The sequence below is a fragment of the Triticum dicoccoides genome, chromosome 7A, assembly GCF_002162155.2.
Source record: "Triticum dicoccoides isolate Atlit2015 ecotype Zavitan chromosome 7A, WEW_v2.0, whole genome shotgun sequence".
Classification (NCBI taxonomy): Eukaryota; Viridiplantae; Streptophyta; class Magnoliopsida; order Poales; family Poaceae; genus Triticum; species Triticum dicoccoides.
In genome coordinates, this window is record NC_041392.1 from 706,445,625 (window position 1) to 706,468,245 (window position 22,621).

Here is a 22,621-nt window from a genome sequence, read left to right on the forward strand (position 1 = left end):
AACATAGCAAACAGTAGCAAGGTTGAACTCATCATCCACCTTGCCAATGGAGATCATCTTGTGGTGGCCATCAGGCGCCAAAGCACAAGTCCCCACGGGATTACGGTAATGGTCCAATTAAGTTATTTCCTCCTAGATTCAATTGTCGTGGGTTCTTAAGGGCCCCAATGCTCGGTGGCACTTTCCCGGACAACCTGTTTGCGCCTAGATTTAGTATTTGAAGCGTAATGGATAGGTTACCAACAGATTGTGGTAGAAATCCTTGTAGTTGATTTCTGTGTAAGGAGAGTGTTCCTAGTGAAGGACAATTGCTCAGGGAACTTAAAAAATCCCAGCTTTGTTTGTCTCTTGCTTCAAGCCAGTTTTCATCAAGGGTTGCTTCTTCTAGCTTATTTAGTTTACCCAGATGGATAGGGATTTGGCCAGTGAAAAAATTAGATGACAAATCTGTTGGCGCCGCCTCTCCTTGCAGTGCCGCTCCTTCTTCTACATCTGACTACTCTTCCTCTTGTGGTTTTTCTCAAACACACACCCATGAAAGAAACTCCCAGGAAACACACACACACACACACACACACACACACACACACACACACACACACACACACACACACACACACACAAACGCGCAAGGAGAGCCCCAAGGTCTTTGCGCTGAGGCATTCTTCATCGAGAGCACAAGCGCTACATTGTTTCCTTCAGCCCTCACGACTTCCTTTCATCACTCCGATGCAAGATATGTTGGAAATATGAGTAATTTATCAAATGATTTTATTAACGGAAATACTAAATAAAACATGACTAATATAGCAGAGATAAAGTAAGTCATGCAATCTGACACAGAGAAGGTAAATAGCATCTTCATATATGAACTTGAACTAAACACATATAGAACAGACACTAGATGAAGTTGTATATATGAAGTAGAACTTAACATATGTAGGGCAGAAACTAGAGCAAAGAACTGTGGCAGGACTTCTAACAGAAAGAGCAAGAACACGTACGAGACAGCAGCAACAGAAGCACCAGACTTGGGGTCGACATCCTCTCCAGCCATTGATGAGGTTGTCGACGCCGGGGAAGAAGTCGTCGGAGTCAGTGATGAAGAAGTCAGTAGTCGCGCGGAGCGCTCCCCAAAAACCTTATCACCGTTCTCCCGTACAGGACTCAAAGATGTGCGGTTTCGGAGGCCTACTGTCCCGACCTGAGGTGCACGCCGCAAGCCCAGATGGGGAAGAACATAGCGGCAACGCAGTGCTCGGAATTTTGTGGCGAGAGAAATAGGAGTTTCTGGTGTGTCTCTCTGGAGATGAGCGACCTCTCTTATATAGGCACAGGAGAAGGAGGCGAACAGGCTGCAACGGGAGGTGAAGCAACAGAGGGAGACAAAGCGAACAGGCTTCAGCCGAAGACGCGAGCTGCTCGGATTCAGTGTCCACTACAGAAAAATGTTTCAGCTTCCGCGTGACCTTTCACATACCCGTCGTGCATGGCAAAATTTTAGACATCAGCTCATTCCCGCAACCCGCGGCATGGCGAGGCGGGCGGCGGAGGAGGAGCGCGTGTGGATGTCCCCTTCCTTATAAAGAGGTCCAACCCCCTCTAAACTAGCAATGTGGGACTAAACTTTAGTTCCACCTCTTGCCTTGCACGAATGGGCTGCATGTGCCTTTAGGATTTATTAAGTATTTCTGAAATTGTTATTGGGCTTGACTCAAAATAGACAAAATTCAAGCAAAATATATATACACATAGCCAGGGGCTAATGGCCTGATGCAAATCCCATGCACACGCACGCACACATAGCCCGGCCGGCGTACTCGCCACTAACCGCACCACCTCCTTGCATGCAGTAAGCCACTAACTAACCCATATCTACATGCACGTACTAACTGGCCTTATCTCACTCCTTGCTAGAATCACTCCAACTGCCACAAGACTCGGCCATATTCAGCAGCCACCTCAACGGCCAGGCTCAACTTGATCTTGCAACCGGGTAACTATACATTCTTTAGAACTTTCTTCTTCTCAGCTCATGTATGAGATAATCCTTGAGTGGCTGGTTGATTCTTTACAGTCAAACATGCTAGCGCCAAATGAATAAAGAGCCAACTGGCGTTTTAGCTTCAAAAAAAAAACTTGATCTTGCAACCCATCACGCTCCAGCCGCCATCACGTCATGCCGCATCTCACGGCGTTGCCGTATCTCACAGCAACATCGACATCTCGTCGTGCTCACCGTGTCACACGGCAGCCTGACATCTCATCTTCTCCGCGTGTCTCCGCTGAAGCTTTACTGGACTAGCTACTCTCTAACCTATCCTACATGCATGACAAAACTAAACTAAATGTTGGAAATATGAGTAAATTACTACGAGATTTAGTCCGAATAAATAGAAGACAAATCATGACTACAGTAGCAGAGATTAAACTAATCATGCGAACTAGCATAGCAGATGAACAGATCACATGTAGGGCACATACTAGAAACATGAATTCTACCGCGATCTCGAACAGGAAGGATAGAATCACATACGGTGCAGCAGGAGCAGTACCGCCGGCGTTGACGTTCTCGCCCGTGTCGTCGAGGATGAGGTTGCCGAGGTCGGGGAAGAAGTCGTCGTTCGTGAAGTCGTGACTGCCAGCAGCCGTGCGAGTGCGCTCCCAAAAAACCTGATCGCCACTCTCCCGTATAGTAAACCCCACGTCCGAGTCGTCACGATCCAAAAAAATCAAAAACGGTTTAGTAATTAATGCATCCATTAATTATTAATTAATGACTCATTAATTTTTCTCGAGCAGCAAAAATATAGACAACGTGCATAGCTCTGTCCCCGGCTCGGCTCAATTCCGCAACCCGCGGCGCGGCGCGGTGCGTCGTGACGAGGCGAGCGAGGAGGAGGAGCGCACGTGTAGGTCTCCTCTTCTCATGCTCATACAAGTGGTAGAAGAGCTCACCTTATAAAAAGGTGCAACTCTCTCTCAACTTATGAGATGAGACTAAACTTTAGCCTCACTCACTCCACCCACATGTGTGCATGAATGGGTCAAGAGAATTTCAGAATTTTATTTGGGCTTTGGGCTCAAATATGAAAAGACGCTCCAATATCAAGAATCATAAGTCATATGAAAAGACGCTCCAGTATCAAGAATCCATGGGGATGTACGTGAATGAGTAGAATGTGGTTTCTTAGTGCCAGAAAAGTTAGTCACAGAACCTGCAGAAACCATCGGTGAAGAATCCCAAGCATCAAGAAGGCATTTCGGTTATGCAATCTCATGCGCAGACAGGGACTCGACAGAGGAGGTCGAGGTAGAAACACCTGTCGATGATGACCAGTTGTTTCCACCCATGAAAGCCGCGTGCAGAGTCGACTGAGAGTAACGAGTCGACGTAGAGCCACATGTGAAAACCACTGAGGGAGTCGATATAGAGCGATCACCGCCACACACGGAAGCCGCGAGACGAGTCGACGTAGGGTGACAATCACCAGGTGTGGAAGTCGTGGGAAGAGTCACTGAAGAACAACCAACTCCATGCAAAGAAGCGGCTAAAGGAGGCGGTGCAGCTGCCGAAGGAGTCGATGTAGAGCGACCAGCAACACCGGTGGATGTCACATAAGGTGTCGAAGTAGAGCGACAACCACCACCCCCAAGCGGGCGAGCACCAAGCACCGAGGAACGGCACATGTGCGAGACGGGATCAATGTATGGAGTACCGTCGAAAGACATCTGGTAGCGCTGGAGAGGTGTACCAGACCAAAGCATTGCACCTCTTTTTTTTCTCTCTCTCTTTTTTTCTTTTTTTTTTCTCTTTTTTTTGAAAAGGACAACAACAAAACAATAGGGCCTCAAGCCAGGCAGCTGAACAAAGCAGGCCAACTGGGAGAGTAGCCCGCCGCCCACCGGGAGCCCAAAAGAGCAATATAGGCCGTGTAGGATACACGCACGTACACCAGCATGCAGCAGCCCAAAGAAGAGCAATTGAGGCCGGAGCACGCCGTACACAGACAGACAGACAGGCAGGTGGATCGATTCTCTTGTGTCAGCGGAACGACAGAAATCAAGCGGCAGCCGACACGGGAGCAACAGGCAGCAGCGGAAAACACGGAGCCAGAACTCAGCGGAACAACGGCTGGCACTGGACCAGATCGCGCGGGAGCCAAGAAGACGGACAGCCGGTGGCGGCGCACCAGGTGGACGGCTGCGGCTAGCCAGCGGCTAGAAGATGCAGCGGTGCGTCACCAGATCAAGCGCCGGATCAGGACTGGATGCCGGCACCCAGTCAACGAGGCCACAGCAGACTGGTGACAGCCGCACACCAGATCGGCACGGGGCAGACGGGTGGGCGATTGGATTGGGCCTGTCCTTCCCGCCTAGCAGAGTAGATCGTGGCACGGGTGTGGGGGAGAAGCAGGGAACAGCCACACTGAAGGAGCAGTGGCTGCCAGTAGGGAAGAACACAGCGACGCCGAGAGCAACGGCGGACGCGAGATGGGATCGAAAGAAGCACGAGTTGCGCGTGCCAAAAAAAACTTAGAGCTCTAATACCATGTTAGGAAAACAACTTGTATTACAAGGAGGCCAAAGCCACCATATATATGATGTACATGAGGATGCCAAAAGGTAAGAATACAAAAGGCCAAAGGCCATCATCAATATAACTCTAACACCCCCCCCCCCCCTCAAACTCATGGTGGCTCCACAACACTGAGTTTGGAGAGGTGAAATCTATGTTGTGCTCTAGTCTGTGCCTTCGTGAAGAAGTCCGCTAGTTGTAACTCGGCAGGCACATACTGAAGAGCAATAACATGATCCTGCACAGCAGCGCACACATAATAAGCATCAACATCAATATGCTTGGTAAGCTCATGCTTCCAAGGGTCCCGTGCAATACTGATAGCACCTGTACTGTCGGACAAGAGGGTTAGTAACAGAAGCACCAAAATCCTCCAGTAGCCATTGTAACCAAGTCACCTCTGCCGTCAGAAGAGCCATAGCTCTCAACTCGGCCTCTGCACTCGAACGAGAAACTGCAGTCTATTTCTTCGTCTTCCAGGCAATGAGAGAACCACCAAGAAAAACACAGTAAGCAGAAAGAGAACGACGATCCGAAGGATCACTGGCCCACGTAGCATCTGAATAGGCCTGGAGCTGTAACAAACTGGAACGTGGAAAAAAAGACGATGAGAGATCGTGCCACGAAGATATCGTAGAACACGAAGAAGGTGACTATAGTGAACTGAAGTGGGAGCGGAAACAAACTGACTCAGAATATGAACAGGATAGGAGATATCTGGACGGGTGACAGCAAGATAGACAAGACTGCCAACAAGATGACGATAACGCATCGGATCAGACAAGAGCTCACCATCAGAAGCACGAAGATTAACATTGAGCTCCATAGGAGTCTCAGCAGTGCGCTCATCACTAAGAGCCGCACGAGCAAGAAGATCCTGGATATACTTTTCTTGGGAAATAGAAAAGCCATCAGAGGAGGAGGAAACCTCAATCCCAAGAAAGTAACGAAGGGGACCAAGATCGGACATAAGAAACTGCTCACTGAGACGGGCCTTGACAAAGGTAATGTACTCAGAGTCGTCGCTCGTGATGATCATGTCATCAACATATAGAAGAAGAAGAGTGCGACCACGAGCAGAAAGGTGGACAAACAATGCCGGATCATGAGCACTGGGCGAAAAACCAGCTGCAATGACCACAGAGGCAAAACGCTCAAACCAAGCGCGGGGGGCTTGCTTAAGGCCATACAGAGAGCAACGAAAACGGCAAACCATGCCATCGGGAACTGAATACCCAGGTGGTGGCTACATATAAACTTCCTCACGCAACTCACCATTAAGAAAGGCATTCTTAACATCAAGCTGAGACACGGACCAGTGGCGAATAGAGGCCATGGCGAGAAGTGTGCGGACAGTGGTCATATGGGCTACAGGAGCAAAAGTCTCATCGTAATCACGACCATGCTCCTGCTGAAAGCCACGAGCCACAAGACGAGCTTTATAACGCTCAAGAGAACCATCAGAGCAAGTCTTAATCTTATAGACCCACTTACAAGTGATGGGACGAACACAAGGGGGAAGAGAAACCAGGTCCCATGTGCCGTTGCGCTCAAGGGCAGCAATCTCCTCTGCCATCGCGAACTGCCATTCAGGATGAACAATAGCATCTCGATAAGAAGTCAGCTCAAGAACGGCCGAAAGACCATAGCGAGAAGGAGAATATCGGTCAAGGGGCGGACAAGGCCGAGAACGAAGACCATAGGTCGGGTAAGAGGAGGAAGACGACACACCAAAAGTAGAGGGCACATCGGTAGACCCGTTCACAACACGTGAACGACGAGTATAATGGAAAGGAAAGGACGGAAGAAGTGGAATCACTGGAGGTGGAGACAGGGAATGTATCGGTAATGAAGGTGGAGAAGGGGAAGCTATCGGCGATGAAGGTGGAGAGTCATGTGATGACGGAGGAGAAGAAAATGTAGGAGAGGACGGCATCAGATCTGCAACAACATGATGAGGAGTAGGACTACTAGGCATAGAGGGAGTAGTATCCGGAAAAGTAAGAAAAGAGATGTCCTCCGTAGAAAAAGCCGAGTAGGATGGACGCGGGTAGAAGGGACGAGATTCATCAAAGGTCACATCCCGGGAAATACGCATCCGACGACCGACAGGATCCCAACACCGATAACCCTTATGCTCATCACTATATCCAAGAAAGACACACTCAACAGACTGAGCGGTCAGTTTGGTGTGTTCACGAGGGGCAAGCAAAACATAGCAGACACAACCAAACAAACGGAGCACCGAATAATCAGGAGAACGACCAGAAAGACGCTCGAGAGGAATACCACCTTGTAGAGCAGCAGAAGGCGGAATGTTGATGAGATAGGTGAATGTCATAATAGCCTCAACCCAGAAGTGAGGCGGAAGAGAGGCAGCAATCATCATTGCACGCGCCGTCTCAAGAAGGTGACGAGGCTTGCGCTCAGCCACACCATTCTGAGCATGAGCATCAGGGCAAGAGAACTGAGTAAGAGTACCCTGCTCAGCAAGAAATCCTCGCAACGCATGGGAGATATACTCACCAGCTGAACCTGCATGAAAAACACGAATAGGAGTAGAAAACTGGGTATGAACCATGGCAGCAAATTTTTTGTATATAGGTAAGACCTCACTACGAGAAGACATGAAATAGATCCAAGTGTAGTGAGAAAAATCGTCTATGAAGTTAATATAATAGCGATGACCCCCTTTCGAAGTGAAGGGAGCTGGACCCCAAACATCAGAGTGAACAAGATCAAAAGGACGCTCGGACACTAACTCGCTATGAGGGTAGGGTAGCTGAATCTGCTTACCAAGCCTACAACCCAAACAATCCAACGGAGCGTTACCGGAGACAGACCCCAGAACCCCGCGATGAACCAAAGATGAGAAACAAGAACCACATAAATGACCAAGATGATGATACCACTGCTGAAAAGAGCTGGTAGATGCAGCTATAAGGGTTGCGAGAGTGGCAGTGGTGGTAGCGGCGGTGGTGGTAGCTGAGGGAAGACGAAGCCAGTCAAGCTCCCATAGACCATCAGAGCGTCGAGGGCCAGCACCAAGCAGAGCGCCCGTGCGACGATCCTGAACAGAACATGAATCAAAGTCGAGAATGACCCTACAACTAGAGTCAACAATCTAACCACCGGATATGAGCTGCATGGTAAGTCGAGGAACATGAGCGACAGAGGGAACATGAAATGAAGAAGTGCTAAGAGTGTCTCGACTAGCTACAGGAAGGGGAGTGCCATCAGCAGTAAGGACACGAACAGGAGACTCGACAGGTCGAACAGAGGTCGAAGTGGAAGAATCATAAGTCATATGAAAAGACGCTCCAGTATCAAGAATCCATGGGGATGTACGTGAATGAGTAGAATGTGGTTTCTCAGTGCCAGAAAAGTTAGTCACAGAACCTGCAGAAACCATCGGTGAAGAATCCCAAGCATCAAGAAGGCATTTCGATTATGCAATCTCATGCGCAGACAGGGACTCGACAGAGGAGGTCGAGGTAGAAACACCTGTCGATGATGACCAGTTGTTTCCACCCATGAAAGCCGCGTGCAGAGTCGACTGAGAGTAACGAGTCGACGTAGAGCCACATGTGAAAACCACTGAGGGAGTCGATGTAGAGCGATCACCGCCACACACGGAAGCCGCGAGACGAGTCGACGTAGGGTGACAATCACCAGGTGTGGAAGTCGTGGGAAGAGTCACTGAAGAACAACCAACTCCATGCAAAGAAGCGGCTAAAGGAGGCGGTGCAGCTGCCGAAGGAGTCGATGTAGAGCGACCAGCAACACCGGTGGATGTCACATAAGGTGTCGAAGTAGAGCGACAACCACCACCCCCAAGCGGGCGAGCACCAAGCACCGAGGAACGGCACATGTGCGAGATGGGATCAATATATGGAGTACCGTCGAAAGACATCTGGTAGCGCTGGAGAGGTGTACCAGACCAAAGCATTGCACCTCTTTTTTTTCTCTCTCTCTCTCTTTTTTTCCTCTTTTTTTGAAAAGGACAACAACAAAACAATAGGGCCTCAAGCCAGGCAGCTGAACAAAGCAGGCCAACTGGGAGAGTAGCCCGCCGCCCACCGGGAGCCCAAAAGAGCAATATAGGCCGTGTAGGATACACACACGTACACCAGCATGCAGCAGCCCAAAGAAGAGCAATTGAGGCCGGAGCACGCCGTACACAGACAGACAGACAGGAAGGTGGATCGATTCTCTTGTGTCAGCGGAACGACGGAAATCAAGCGGCAGCCGGCATGGGAGCAACAGGCAGCAGCGGAAAACACGGAGCCAGAACTCAGCGGAACATCGGCTGGCATTGGACCAGATCGTGCGGGAGCCAAGAAGACGGACAGCCGGCGGCGGCGCACCAGGTGGACGGCTGCGGCTAGCCAGCGGCTAGAAGACGCAGCGGTGCGTCACCAGATCAAGCGCCGGATCGGGACTGGATGCCGGCACCCAGTCAACGCGGCCGCAGCAGACTGGTGACAGCCGCACACCAGATCGGCACAGGGCAGACGGGTGGGCGATTGGATTGGGCCTGTCCTTCCCGCCTAGCAGAGTAGATCGTGGCACGGGTGTGGGGGAGAAGAAGGGAACAGCCACGCTTAAGGAGGCTGCCAGTAGGGAAGAACACAGCGACGCCGAGAGCAATTGTGGACGCGAGATGGGATCGAAAGAAGCACGAGTTGCGCGTGCCAAAAAAAGACCTAGAGCTCTAATACCATGTTAGGAAAGCAACTTGTATTATAAGAAGGCCAAAGCCACCATATATATGATGTACATGAGGATGCCAAAAGGTAAGAATACAAAAGGCCAAAGGCCATCATCAATATAACTCTAACAGATATATCTACATGTTTTCCGGATAATTTGGAATGGAGGGAGTAGCATCTAGAAGCGTGTACCTGGCGTGTACACTGGTCCACCTGGCGCTTGAAAAGAGGAAACCTGTGCGGGCTACTCACGGTGCTCAGATGGCCAGGCCAGTTCCGCTTCCTCTTTTCCGTGGCAGTAACCTAAAGGCATCTTCAACCCCGACCTTCAAAACCTCTCTCGGTAGGCTAAATTTGATAATATGTTCCTGAACATTCGTATCCATCGGAATGTGCAACGGACCTTGCCATTGGCATGTGCAACGGACTCAACATCATGATAATTTGCATCCAAGTCATATTAGTGTCGATTTGAGAAATTAGGTAAAACAAATGCACATTCAATAACTCATGAAACACAATGAAAGAAAACATACTATCAAACTAAAAATAAAATTATAAAAAAGGTGAAAACGAATACACACACTACATATAATGGTGGAACGATTACACAACCTGCTTGTATAATAAGTGCTCCAAAACTTAGTGGAACAATAATTTATATCCAGTATATATGTACTAACTAGGTAACCAAACAAGGCACTCTCACTGCATTCATCTCATTAATAAAGAATTCTTTGATAATATGCTTGAATGAAATAAAAGAGTTTTTTTTTGTAATATACCATATCCGCATTTTGGATTTCAACGCGGCGTTATAAAAAAGTTGCCATTTTTTAACACACCATTCCGATGAATTAGATTACTCTCATAAGCAAATAAGAAAGTCTTAGTATTAAATGATAATTTTGGAACAAATAAATTTCTAAATAATTTCCTATTGTTGAAATTACAAAATAATATCTAGCCATGCAAATGCACGGGTAACCTCTCTAGTTATGAATAATATAAGGTCCATTTTATATGAAAATTGGAGCAATGCAACTTTGCACCCTATCTTTTGTATTTGCTTCACAAAAAATACCCATTTTTGACAGTTAGAAAATAAAAATGATTTTTAAAATGAAAAGTTGGAAACTTTATCTGACAACATTGTTTGTAATGACTACCACAAAAAAACATTGTTTGTAATGGCAATATGCACCTATGTGCTTAATTTGGGCATATTATAATAAACAATGCAATGAATATGGTCATCACCTTGGTCATTTGACTTGAAAGTGATGAATGTTCATACACAATAGCCTGTTTTGTGAAATAGTTTATTTCCAAACTTATCATATTGTAAGTTTCGTTATTTTCTCGCAACTAGTATGCATAAAAGGACTCCATGCAAAAGAATTACATTTTTAAAACTTGTATTCTTTTTCTTTCATTTTTGCCAAAATAGGGTCAAAATGGCCGGCATGGATATTCATGGCAAGGGATTGAATCTCTCAAAGCTCGAAGTGGTTCTTCCATATAATGACTACTTGTGTACCTAAAACTATATTTTGATAATTTTTAGGACAGAGCTGTCACACAATTGCAGTTCAAATTTTGATAATTTTTAGGACAAAACTCGACTCGTTTAAATGTGCAAAAGTAGCTAGAAATCTAAAAAACCCATGAAACTTGGGAATTGTGCATGAAATAAGGTCTAATTACTATGAAAATTCGAGTGGCATCATTTTGCACACTGTTTTTTGTACTTGCTTCACAAAAATAACCATTTTGACACTTAGAAAATGGAAAATTATTTTTTGTACAAACAAATTGGAAAATCTTTTTGGCAACATCTTTTTAATGGGAATATGCACCAATATGTGTAATTTCTCAATATTATAATAAATTATGCAATGAAAATGGCCATCACCTTGGTCATTTGACTTGAAAGCCATGAATGTTCATACAAGATAGCCCATTTTGTGCAGAGATTTTATTTTTCAAAATTGTAATATTAAAAATTGGTACTTTTCCTCGTTATTAGTACACATAGAAGGAGTCCATGCGAAAGGATTGCGTTTTCGGAACTTCTATACTTTTTATTTCTTTTTGAAAAAACAGGGTCAAAATGGATGACATGGCTACTGAAGGCAAGGGGTTGAATCTCTCAACCATCGAAGTGGTTCTTCCATATAATGACTACTTGTGTACCGAAAAATATTTTTGGATAACTTTTAGGACAGAGCTATTACGCACTGGCAGTTGAAATTTTGTGAATTACTTAATCGACATAGTCATTTAAATGTGCAAAAGTAGCTAGAAGTCTAAAAAATCCATGATACTTGGGAATCATGCATAAAATAAGGTTTACTTACTGTCAAAATTGGGCTGGTGCCATTTTGCATTGTGTTTTTTTTACTTGCTTGCTTCACAAAATAGCCATTTTTAAACTTAGAAAATGGAAAATTACTGTTTATAAAAAATTGAAAACTATGTTTGCCAATATTACTTTTAATGGTGAGATGCACCTAAGTGCCCAGTTTAGGCACATTCTCATAAACTATGCACTAAATATGACCACTGCCCTAGTCATTTGAGACCATATTTGGGCATGGCAAAAAGTGTAATTAACATGGCTTAAAATGAGAAAGTGCTCGACATGGAAATTATTCGTCTCGTCAAAATGAAAAACTTAGTTTTTTGGAACATTTTCATCCAAGGTCGTATGCAACCTTGACCCTCTTTTGCCGAGTGTAGCACTCGGGAGAGACCACCTTTTGCCGAGCCTAGCGCTCGACAAAGCGCTTTTTTGCCAAGTTCCACTGTTTTACTGAGTGTTTTGTCCACGACACACAACAAAGAACATGTTTACAGAGTTACACTTGTTTGCCAAGTATCTTTTCGATGACACTTGGAAAAGACATGTTTGCCGAGTACCCGACGAAATGCACTCGCCAAAGAAGCTAACACTCGGCAAATGAATTTCCCAGTAGCGACGGTGACTCGATTACCATGATTGGTCAAGCTTCCGCCGATCTAAGATCAAATCGGGCTTGTATGGTATAGTGGATCGATCGTTTGTTGCACAGGGTTGTGGTGTCGATTAAGGGCTATAAAAAAAACTACGAGGTTTCGTGACGTCGCCCTTGTTTTATTTATAATCACTCTTCATACAGAGAGAAAAAACCGTACTTAATATTTGTTCAGGCAGATTGATAGATAGGATATTAGGTATAGATACAAACATTACTCCATTAGTGTGTATTGTCCATAGTGTATACAATGTTTTTTTTAGAACGAAAACGCCGGAGGCGTCCGGCTTTAAATTAATAAAGCCCACGTAAGGCAGCATCCAACAGGTTCAACACTTAACAACAAAGATAAAACAGCCGTAGCCAAGGTACGATACATGCTACCGGCCGAAGCCTGCAAGAGGAGATAAGCAACATAGAGTAAAGTGCCGGTCCAAAAGAACAGAGCCTACGGCAGGCTAGTGGCGGGCATCAATCTGGATTGTCCGAATCCGCTCCATCGCCTCCGACATCCGATCCGCATCACACCGTTTTCCCAATGGCGTCCATGTCTGAAGAAATAAGTGGCATTTGAAAATAATGTCAGCCGGGTGAGAAGGAAATTTGTGCTCGATAGTCATCTTATTACGGGTGGTCCAAATGGACCACAGCAAGGCTCCCACGCAGCGCCATAAGACCCGGCCAAAACCACCCCTAAAAGCAGCTAGTAAAGCGCGCAGGTCCGAGGTAGAGCGAGGATCCCAGGTCTGCCCGAACGCCTCCCTAACCGCACTCCAAGCGAAGCGAGCAAGGTAACAGTTAAAAAATATGTGGTTGGCATCCTCATGTTGGCCACATAGCATGCAAGAGCCGTCAGAGGGCCCATTCCTACGAGCGATATTATTGGAGGAGGGGAGGCGATCGCGAAACATCTGCCACACGAAGATTTTGATTTTTAAGGGAATGGCAGCTTTCCATAGCCCCCTAGCTATGTCCAGGGTCGGTCCCTCGGTCAGTTTGTTGTACAAGGATTGGACAGAAAACTTCCCCGAGCGCGAGAGAGCCCAGGAGATCGAGTCGGCCTCAGGACGAAGGTTCACTCCCGCCAGATCAGCTACAAGCCCGTCCCAACAGGCTCGTTCGTTATCAAGCAGGGGTCTTTTGAAAGAGACCGCAGGCGGATTGGTACGCAGCGCATCTGCCACTAGGATATCTACGTTAGTAGCAAGCCGATATGCTAAGGAATGGCTTTTCCACAAGGGTTCCGAGCCAAACCAGTGGTCCAACCAAAACCGTGTTGAGGACCCATTGTTGACACAAAACTTGGCTCCTAAGGTGAATGCCGGCATAACTTTCTGGATCCCATTCCAAAAAGTTGATCCCTTAGCTTTGGAGGTAAGGAAATTCCCATCTGGGAAGTATTTGGTGCGAAGAATATCCACCCAGAGCCCTTGCTCGTTTTGGGAGAGTTTCCAAATCCACTTGGTTAAGAGGGCGACATTCATTAGCTTCGAATTAAGAATCCCAAGACCTCCAAATTTCTTAGGGCGACAGAGCGTGGCCCATTTGATTAGGTGGTACTTCTTTTTGATCCCCGTTCCTTCCCAAAAGAACTTGGATCGGGGCGTATCAAGCCTGGCATGAACCCCATCAGCCAGCAAAAACATGCCCATTGTGAACAGAGGAAGGGAAGACAGGCTAGAGTTAGTTAGAATTAATCTGGCCGCCGAGGAGAGGAAACGACCACGCCAGGGGCTAACTCTATTTGCCACCTTGCCATACAAGGGTTCCCATTCCAGAATGGAGATGTGTTTATCTGAGATAGGCAGGCCCAAATACTTAATTGGAAAGCTCCCTAGCTTACAATTAAGTAAATTGGCTACACGAGAAGCGAGCGGAGGATCCATCCCAATGGCTATTACCTCGCTCTTAAGGAAATTGATCTTAAGACCAGAGATGATTTCGAAAGCGAGGAGAATAAGTTTGACAGAAGATACGCTATGATCGTCAGGCTCAAAGAGCAGCAAGGTGTCGTCCGCATATTGGAGGTGGGTGAGACCACCCGGAATGAGGTGAGAGACCACTCCGCGTATGTGACCGACGTCCTTAGCCTTATGGATCATGGCTGATAAGGCGTCCGCAACAAAGTTGAAAATCAGGGGCGAGGAGGGATCCCCTTGCATGAGACCTCTTTTGTTGCGGAAGAAGTTCCCAACCTCTCCGTTGATCGACACCGCGGTCTGGCCACCCGAGACCAAATGCATGATGCGGTGGACAAAGCCTGACTCGAATCCCTTCTGAGTCAACACCTCGCGGATGAACTCCCAGTTCACGCGATCATATGCTTTCTCAAAGTCGAGCTTTAGGAGCACGGCCTGTTGCCCGGTGCGTTTAAGCTCATGGATAGTCTCCTGCAACACTATCGGCCCTTCGAGAATGTTGCGGCCTTTGAGAAAGCCAGACTGACTACGGTTTATAACGCGCTGCGCGACCGGAGCAAGTCTGGTCGCATACGCCTTTGAGCAAATCTTGAAAGGTACGTTAATGAGAGTGATAGGGCGGTACTGCTTGATAGTGTCGGCCCCTTTGACTTTGGGAATAAGGCTAATCACACCATAGTTAAGGCGCGAAACATCTATCGTACCTAGCGCAAAACCATTGATAATCCCGCAGAAAAGGTCTTTAAACATCGGCCAGAAGCGTCGGAAAAACGCGACCGGCCAACCGTCCACTCCAGGTGCTGTGTCAATCTTCATTGCACCCACGGCTTCGTCGATCTCCTCCGTGGAGAAAGTCAAAGCCAAGAGGTCATTTTCGACTTGAGACACGCGGTCCTCTTCCCCCCCAGAAGTCTGCCCGGAGCTGGAGGCGCTTTTCCTCATCTGTTCCCAACAGATTAAGAAAGAAGTCATAGATATGTGCCACGATGTCAGCCTGACTAACCAAAATCCCTTGATCAGATTGAAGTCTCAAAATTGAGCACTTCCGTTTACGACCGTTGGCATAGGCGTGGAAATATCCCGTATTCGCATCGCCCTTGGCAACCCACTTGACGCCGCCCCAACGGCGCCAATATTCCTCCTCCTCCCTAAGAATGGCGAGCACCTGGTTCTCAAGAGCGTAACGATGGGCCCATTCGGCTTCCAGGAAGGGTCTAGAGTCAGCTTGTTCGTCGAGGGCTTTGATTTCAGCAATAATAGCTTCCCGAGCGCGCTTCGCTTCGCTCCCGTGGTTTGCACCCCACCCACGGAGGAAACCCCGAAGGATCGCAGCCGCCGTGATCCAAGTGTCCAAAGGACCCCTAGAGCAGCCGACCGCCGCTCTGGCACGCTCCCAGCGCGCCATGAGCAAGGGCCCGAAGCCCTCTATCTCAAACCACCCAGTTTCAAAGAAGAAACGGGGGCTGCGCTTGATCCGGTCCTCCCTCGAGGCTAGGACCAGTGGCACATGATCCGACCCAATACGCGTTTCCGGAACCAGCGTACACATGGGGAATAACACTTCCCAGTCGGAGGACACAAACACCCGGTCCAGAACACTGCGCACCGGCGACAGTTGCTTGTTGGTCCACGTGAATCTAGCACCAGTCCTAGCAATCTCCCGCAGGGCGCATGATGCGATCGTACTGTTGAACAAGTTAACTCTAGGCCAGTCAATGTTAGGGTTATTCTTATCCGCTCCCGAACGGATAAGGTTAAAATCACCCCCAAGGACAATGGGGATGTTGGCGCCTTGCTTAGACCCAACCAAGCTTTGGATTTCTCCCAAGAAATCCGCCGCCCTAGAGTGGTCAGTCGGGCCGTAGACGCAAACAATGGCCCATGTAGCAAGCGAGATCCTATGTTTAATCATGACAGAAATGAAGAACGCACCCACATCCCAGCTTACAACATCGCATACATCACTGTTACATCCCAAAAGGAGACCACCAGAATGGCCTACAGACGGCACCCAGCCCCAGACAAAACGATGGAGAGGATCGTAGGCAGCCAAATCTCTATATGTGAAATCAGCTTTAATCGTTTCCTGGAGCGCAACCACGTCAATGCGCTCCCTAGCAATGTATTCTTTAAGCTGGGTCCGACGGCCAGCGTGGCCGCAACCCCGAATGTTCCAAAAAAGGTAGCGCATCTAAATAATACGGTTGTGAAGGCGCACCCCCTGGATGTCACCGGTTTTGCCACGCGTTTTTTAGCCGGGGCACGGCTTGTCGAGGGGATAGCCTCCACCTCCCTGGCGTCAGCGCTCCCACTCGCCACCACAGCAGACCCATCAGGCTCGGAGCCGACCCGCGCCTTGGCAGAGGCCTCCCTGGCCTTAGCCAACGCGGCAGCTGAGGCCAAAGCCGCTTGGGCATCTTCGTGAGCACGAATCAACGAAACTAACTCGCCGCTCTCCGCACCTACTTTAAAACCGCTGTTATCTAGGATCGAGACAAGTTCCGGGTCCGTAAAGGCATTCAGAATCGTAAAGGAGGGTGGGGGATTACCTGAGGTTTCGAGATTCTTCTCCGCAAGACGAAGCTGCGCATTCTCCATGGAAGAAAGCTCACCCAACTGGGCCTTGGCCCGAGCACTTGGCGCACGCTGGGCCACTGGAGAAGCTCGAGAGCGCCGTGCCTTGGCCGAGACGCCCACGGAGCCCAGGGCCACCTGAAGGTCCACGCAAGCTGGCGAAGTTGGCGATGGAAGAGAGAGCACCGCAGCGTTGGCCGAGGGCTTGTGACCCGCCGTCTTCTTGGGAGCCCGCCCGGAGCCCCCCGCACTGCGACGGCTAGACAGCGGGGTGTGTGTGGATGGTTCGTTGAGCACCACGCCCGTGTCAGAGCCCAGCAAACTGGGGGATGCCGGGGCACCCGAAAGCATGGGGCCAGCACCAGCCCGCTCCTACAAGCCAGATTGGTCAAAAGCCCCCAGCAACGCAATCGCTGGTGGCGGACTGCTCCCAGCCGTGTCCGCCGTCGCAAGTGCGCCCGGCGCCACCACTTCTCTGTCCTCCTCTAGCGCGAGGGAAGTAAGCCCCAACTTGTCCCAAGTCTCAGTATCAATCGACGTGTCCGGCATGCTGTCCTCATTCTCCTCATCGTGGCAAGCCATCTCCACATCTTGCTGGTGGCTGCCAACTGCGGTGACCGGCCCTCCCTGAGCCACGGTCGAACCCTGTGGCAGCCCAGGCACACCTCCGGCCCCCGGACCCGGCTGGCCTTGCTTGTTGCTAGAGCGAGGAGGGGCCTTGTGAGAGCCAGACGCCACAGATCCCTCACCCGAGCGTTTCGGGAGCCTTTCCACCTCCACCTTGATGTCAAATCCCTCATGGTTGAACCACACTTGCACGTATCCATTCATCTTGTCCGGAGCTTTGCATCCAAACTTCATCCTCATCGGTCCCATCTGGATGAGGGAGAGCTCGTCCACCACAATGGGCCTGCCTAACATCTTCATTCCTTCCATCAGGCGATCAACACGCCGGTGTTTCTTGGGGATAGCGTGGAGGCGGAGCCACACCTCCGGCATGGAGAGAGGCACAATGGTCTCCTGGACAGAATCGCGGACCCGCACCGTAATATCATTGATAGAAAGAAACAGTTTACCACTAGACTTAGCCATGTGCAACAGATCTGCAGAAGGAAAGATAACCGCAAAATCATCATCCCCCACTTGAGAAACCTGCCAATCCCAGTCACCCGCAAACATGTGCTTCAGCTCCTGCTTGAGCACACGCAGCGACAGCCTCCCTGGCTCCGACGACAGAATGGCCCCATTAGTAGCCTGGAGATCATATCCCTCTGTCTCCTCTTCATCTTCAAAGTCCAAGCAGAAGAATCCTTCCCCCGGAATCACGCTGCCCATGATCTGAAGGTGAAGATGCTTACCCCGCGTCGGACAAAAGGCCGACGCGTGCCCTTCCTGCTTACAGATCACGCAGAGGGGGGGAAAGGTACACTTGGCTTGGAAATGCCCTGTACGTCCGCACTTGAAGCATTCACCTCCCTCTTCTTCGACTGGGATGGGTGCGTCCGCCGACCCACGCGGCGCATCCGTCAGCACCACAGCAAGCGGGGCAGCCAACGCCCGCGGCTTCTTAGATAGCGGGTCCCCGTGGCCACCACCACAGAGGGGATGCTCCATCGGTTTGCGCTCCAGTTCACGCCACTTCGACCCAATCTTGCGCTTCTTCTTACGCTCCTGCTGACCCCACCAAGGTGGAGGAGGACCCTAATCCCCCTCGCGCCCATGGGATCCAGAGCCATAGCCCTGGCCATAGCTACCCCCATAGCCCTGGCCGTAGCCTCCACCTTGACCTTGCTCGTAGCCACCGCTCCCATCTTCACGTCCCGCCGCCCTGGCACGCGAGCCATGCTTCGCCTGCTCCCGCAGCGCCTTCTCCCACCGCCTCTCTTCATCGGGGATTAGAGGATCCATCGGCCTCTTCTCCGTGCGCCGGTCGCCTATGGCTCCCACCGTAGCAAAGGAGCGGGTGAGTGGAGGGGGAGGGGGAAGGGGGAGGAAAGATGTGGCAAAGCGCCGGAAACGCCGCACTTCACTGGGACAGGCAGGAAACCCTAGTGAGGGGTCGCGGGGAACCAGGCCCAGCCGAGCCTGGCCCATGAGCAGAAGCAACCCCCTGGCCACCTGCAGCCCCAACGGAAACCAAACCCGATGGTGATTGGGCCCCTGAGTCGCTTGAGGCCGGCCCAGGCCCAATGGGCGCGAGCAGGCCCACGACCGGCGCCGCGCACCTCGGCGTCAGCCCTAGCGCCTCAGCCGTTTCCGCCACCCGCGCCGCCTTCGCCGCCAACGCCGCCGATGAGGGGACGAGAGGGAGCGGCGGCCACTCCTCAGCCACCGCCACGGCCGCCTCGTGGGCAGGGGACGGCGGGGAGACGCGCGCCACCCCCGGGCACCCCGACAAGGGAGACGGGGGTCTCCAGCACCGCACCGCCGACGCACGAGATCCACAACCCCCAGGTGCAAAACGACGGCGGCGGTCACCCCGAACGACACCGGACTCCGCTGCCGCCCGAACGAAGTCACCGAGGGACACGCACGCCGTTGGAGCAGCCAGTCGCGGCGAAGAGGTCCCGTCCTCCTCGTCGGACTCGTCCGTCGCCAGAGCCCAGAAGCGACCACCACATGGCCCCCGCCCGGTCTCCGAGGAGCGCACCAACGGAGAGGGGCCCAGAGCACCACTCGGTCCACGCCGGACCTGCACCCACGCACCAGCCGCGGCGAGATCACCGGTGGCAGGGGCGGAGTCGCCCTCGGCACCTAGGCCCGTCGCCAACGGCTTGCGCGAGTTTGAAACCATCAATGGTTGCATCACAATATGTCTAGTGTATACAATGTTTATCAAATATGTGATACTTGTGATGGACCAAGTAAATACTTTATCTTACGACGTGCCCAGCTTTTGGTAATTCGCTAGCTCCGCAACTGTTGGTAGCATTAGTCGATGAAGCAATAGTATTTGAAATAATGCAAGATACATCTCGAATAGATGACGCTACTGCAGTGTGGTTACTTGACTGTGTTGTGAGCGGCAATGGCGTTGTCGAATCCCTCCTGCGTGGCCATTGTCACAAACCCGAACCCTCGTGATCGCCCACGATTGTCGTACATGACTCTTGCACGGGTCACCTTCCCGTGCTTGCTGAACATGTCTCGCAGCCTGGAGCCATCCACCTTCAGGGATAGGTCGCCGACGTAGATCGTCAGCTGTTATGGCTGAGTGGTGCTATTGTTGCTGGTCACTGGGTCTCCCTGCTGGCCCTGAGTGATCGGCGTATGAAAGAGAGATAATTGGGGATTGGGTAGGAACCACATACACCTCGCATCGTGCCACCCGGGCGGCAGAGTCTCCACCAGCATGGTGGCCCCATCCATGAAGCTGTACCTGTACACGCTGCATGGCTCCGAAGGACCAGAACGTCCGTCCTGCTCCGACGTGTTGTCGATGACAAGGTAGGCGGTGCCACCACTCACCTCCCCGCCGAACAACACGGCATCCACGGCGAAGCTTGCCGGAAAGCCCAAGAACAAGACAGCGTCGTCGAGCTTGAGCACGCTTGCCCAATCGTCGGATTGTTCACTGCGCATGGGCAGCCACTCCACCACCCGATTGCAGTAGCGGAGCACATGCAGTGACACCGACAAGTCGGTGTCGCTGTCCTCTTGAAGAACGCTGGCAAGCAGCAGCTCGCCTCCCGATTCAAAGAGGTAGCTGCACCGGCGTACCTTTCCAGGCTCAGACGGTAGCACTGCTCGCAGTTCCGTGGTGTTTTCTCTTTCTACAATGTACAGGTCATCGAACACTAATTGCCAGTCCGGCCAAAGGAGGTGGCACTTAGCCAAGCCCACACACACGATGTAGCCGCGGTAATACGCGGCCGCGCAGCAGCGGTCAGTGTCGAGATTTGATGATACGTGGCGCCACTCGCCGTCGTCCTCGTCGTGGCCTCGGAAGGATGCCTGGAATCCGTGGGGCAGCGGATAACATTCCTCTGGCTGGCTCGGAGTGAAGTTGTATAGAAGGACGGTGCCGTCGCCGGAGATGATGCGGTGTCTGTGGTCCAGCCACTTGTGGTCCAGACGTTCGCCGGGGAAAGGCAGGGAGTCGGCGGTCAGAGGGTTGACGAGGCGGAGGTCCTTGTGGGCGCTGAGCACCCACGCCGCCGTGCCGTCGGTGCAGGCGAACCTCCTGTCCCGGACGCAGATGCCAGGCGAGCGCCGGAGGGCGCGACCAGCCATGGCAAGAGGATTTTTTTATGGTCAAGCCCGGTGCGCCATGGCCTGCACATGGCGTGGAAGCGGACCACGTCGGACGCGGTGTGGAGACGACCGTAGATGTCGCGTAGATGGTCTGCCGGCAGATCCGCCCACGACATAGGGCGCGCACAATCAGTCGTCGTCTAGTCGATCCAGTGGGTCGATTAGCTTGGTCTAGAGGTTGACGCGTCGATCGATTACATCCTGGGCTGCAAGCCAGATTGGTCAAAAGCCCCCAGCAACGCAATCGCTGGTGCCGGACTGCTCCCAGCCGTGTCCGCCATCGCAAGTGCGCCCGGCGCCACCACTTCTCTGTCCTCCTCTAGCACGAGGGAAGTAAGCCCCAACTTGTCCCAAGTCTCAGTATCAATCGACGTGTCCGGCATGCTGTCCTCATTCTCCTCATCGCGGCAATCCATCTCCACATCTTGCTGGTGGCTGCCAACTGCGGTGACCGGCCCTCCCTGAGCCACGGTCGAACCCTGTGCCAGCCCAGGCACACCTCCGGCCCCCGGACCCGGCTGGCCTTGCTTGTCAGTAGAGCGAGGAGGGGCCTTGTCAGAGCCAGACGCCACAGATCCCTCACCCGAGCGTTTCGGGAGCCTTTCCACCGCCACCTTGATGTCAAATCCCTCATGGTTGAACCACACTTGCACGTATCCATTCATCTTGTCCGGAGCTTTGCATCCAAACTTCATCCTCACCGTTCCCATTCGGATGAGGGAGAGCTCGTCCACCACAATGGGCCTGCCTAACATCTTCATTCCTTCCATCAGGCGATCAACACGCCGGTGTTTCTTGGGGATAGCGTGGAGGCGGAGCCACACCTCCGGCATGGAGAGAGGCACAATGGTCTCCTGGACAGAATCGCGGACCCACACCGTAATATTATTGATACAAAGAAACAGTTTACCACTAGACTTAGCCATGTGCAACAGATCCGCAGAAGGAAAGATAACCGCAAAATCATCATCCCCCACTTGAGAAACCTGCCAATCCCAGTCACCGCAAACATGTGCTTCAGCTCCTGCTTGAGCACACGCAGCGACAGCCTCCCTGGCTCCGCCGACAGAATGACCCCATTAGCAGCCTGGAGATCATATCCCTCTGTCTCCTCTTCATCTTCAAAGTCCAAGCAGAAGAATCCTTCCCCCGGAATCGCGCTGCCCATGATCTGAAGGTGAAGATGCTTACCCCGCGTCGGACAAAAAGCCGAGGCGTGCCCTTCCTGCTTACAGATCACGCAGAGGGGGGGAAAGGTACACTTGGCTTGGAAATGCCCTGTACGTCCGCACTTGAAGCATTCACCTCCCTCTTCTTCGACTGGGATGGGTGCGTCCGCCGACCCACGCGGCGCATCCGTCAGCACCACAGCAAGCGGGGCAGCCGACGCCCGCGGCTTCTTAGCCAGCGGGTCCCCGTGGCCACCACCACAGAGGGGATGCTCCATCGGCTTGCGCTCCAGTTCACGCCACTTCGACCCAATCTTGCGCTTCTTCTTACGCTCCTGCTGACCCCACCAAGGTGGAGGAGGACCCCAATCCCCCTCGCGCCCATGGGATCCAGAGC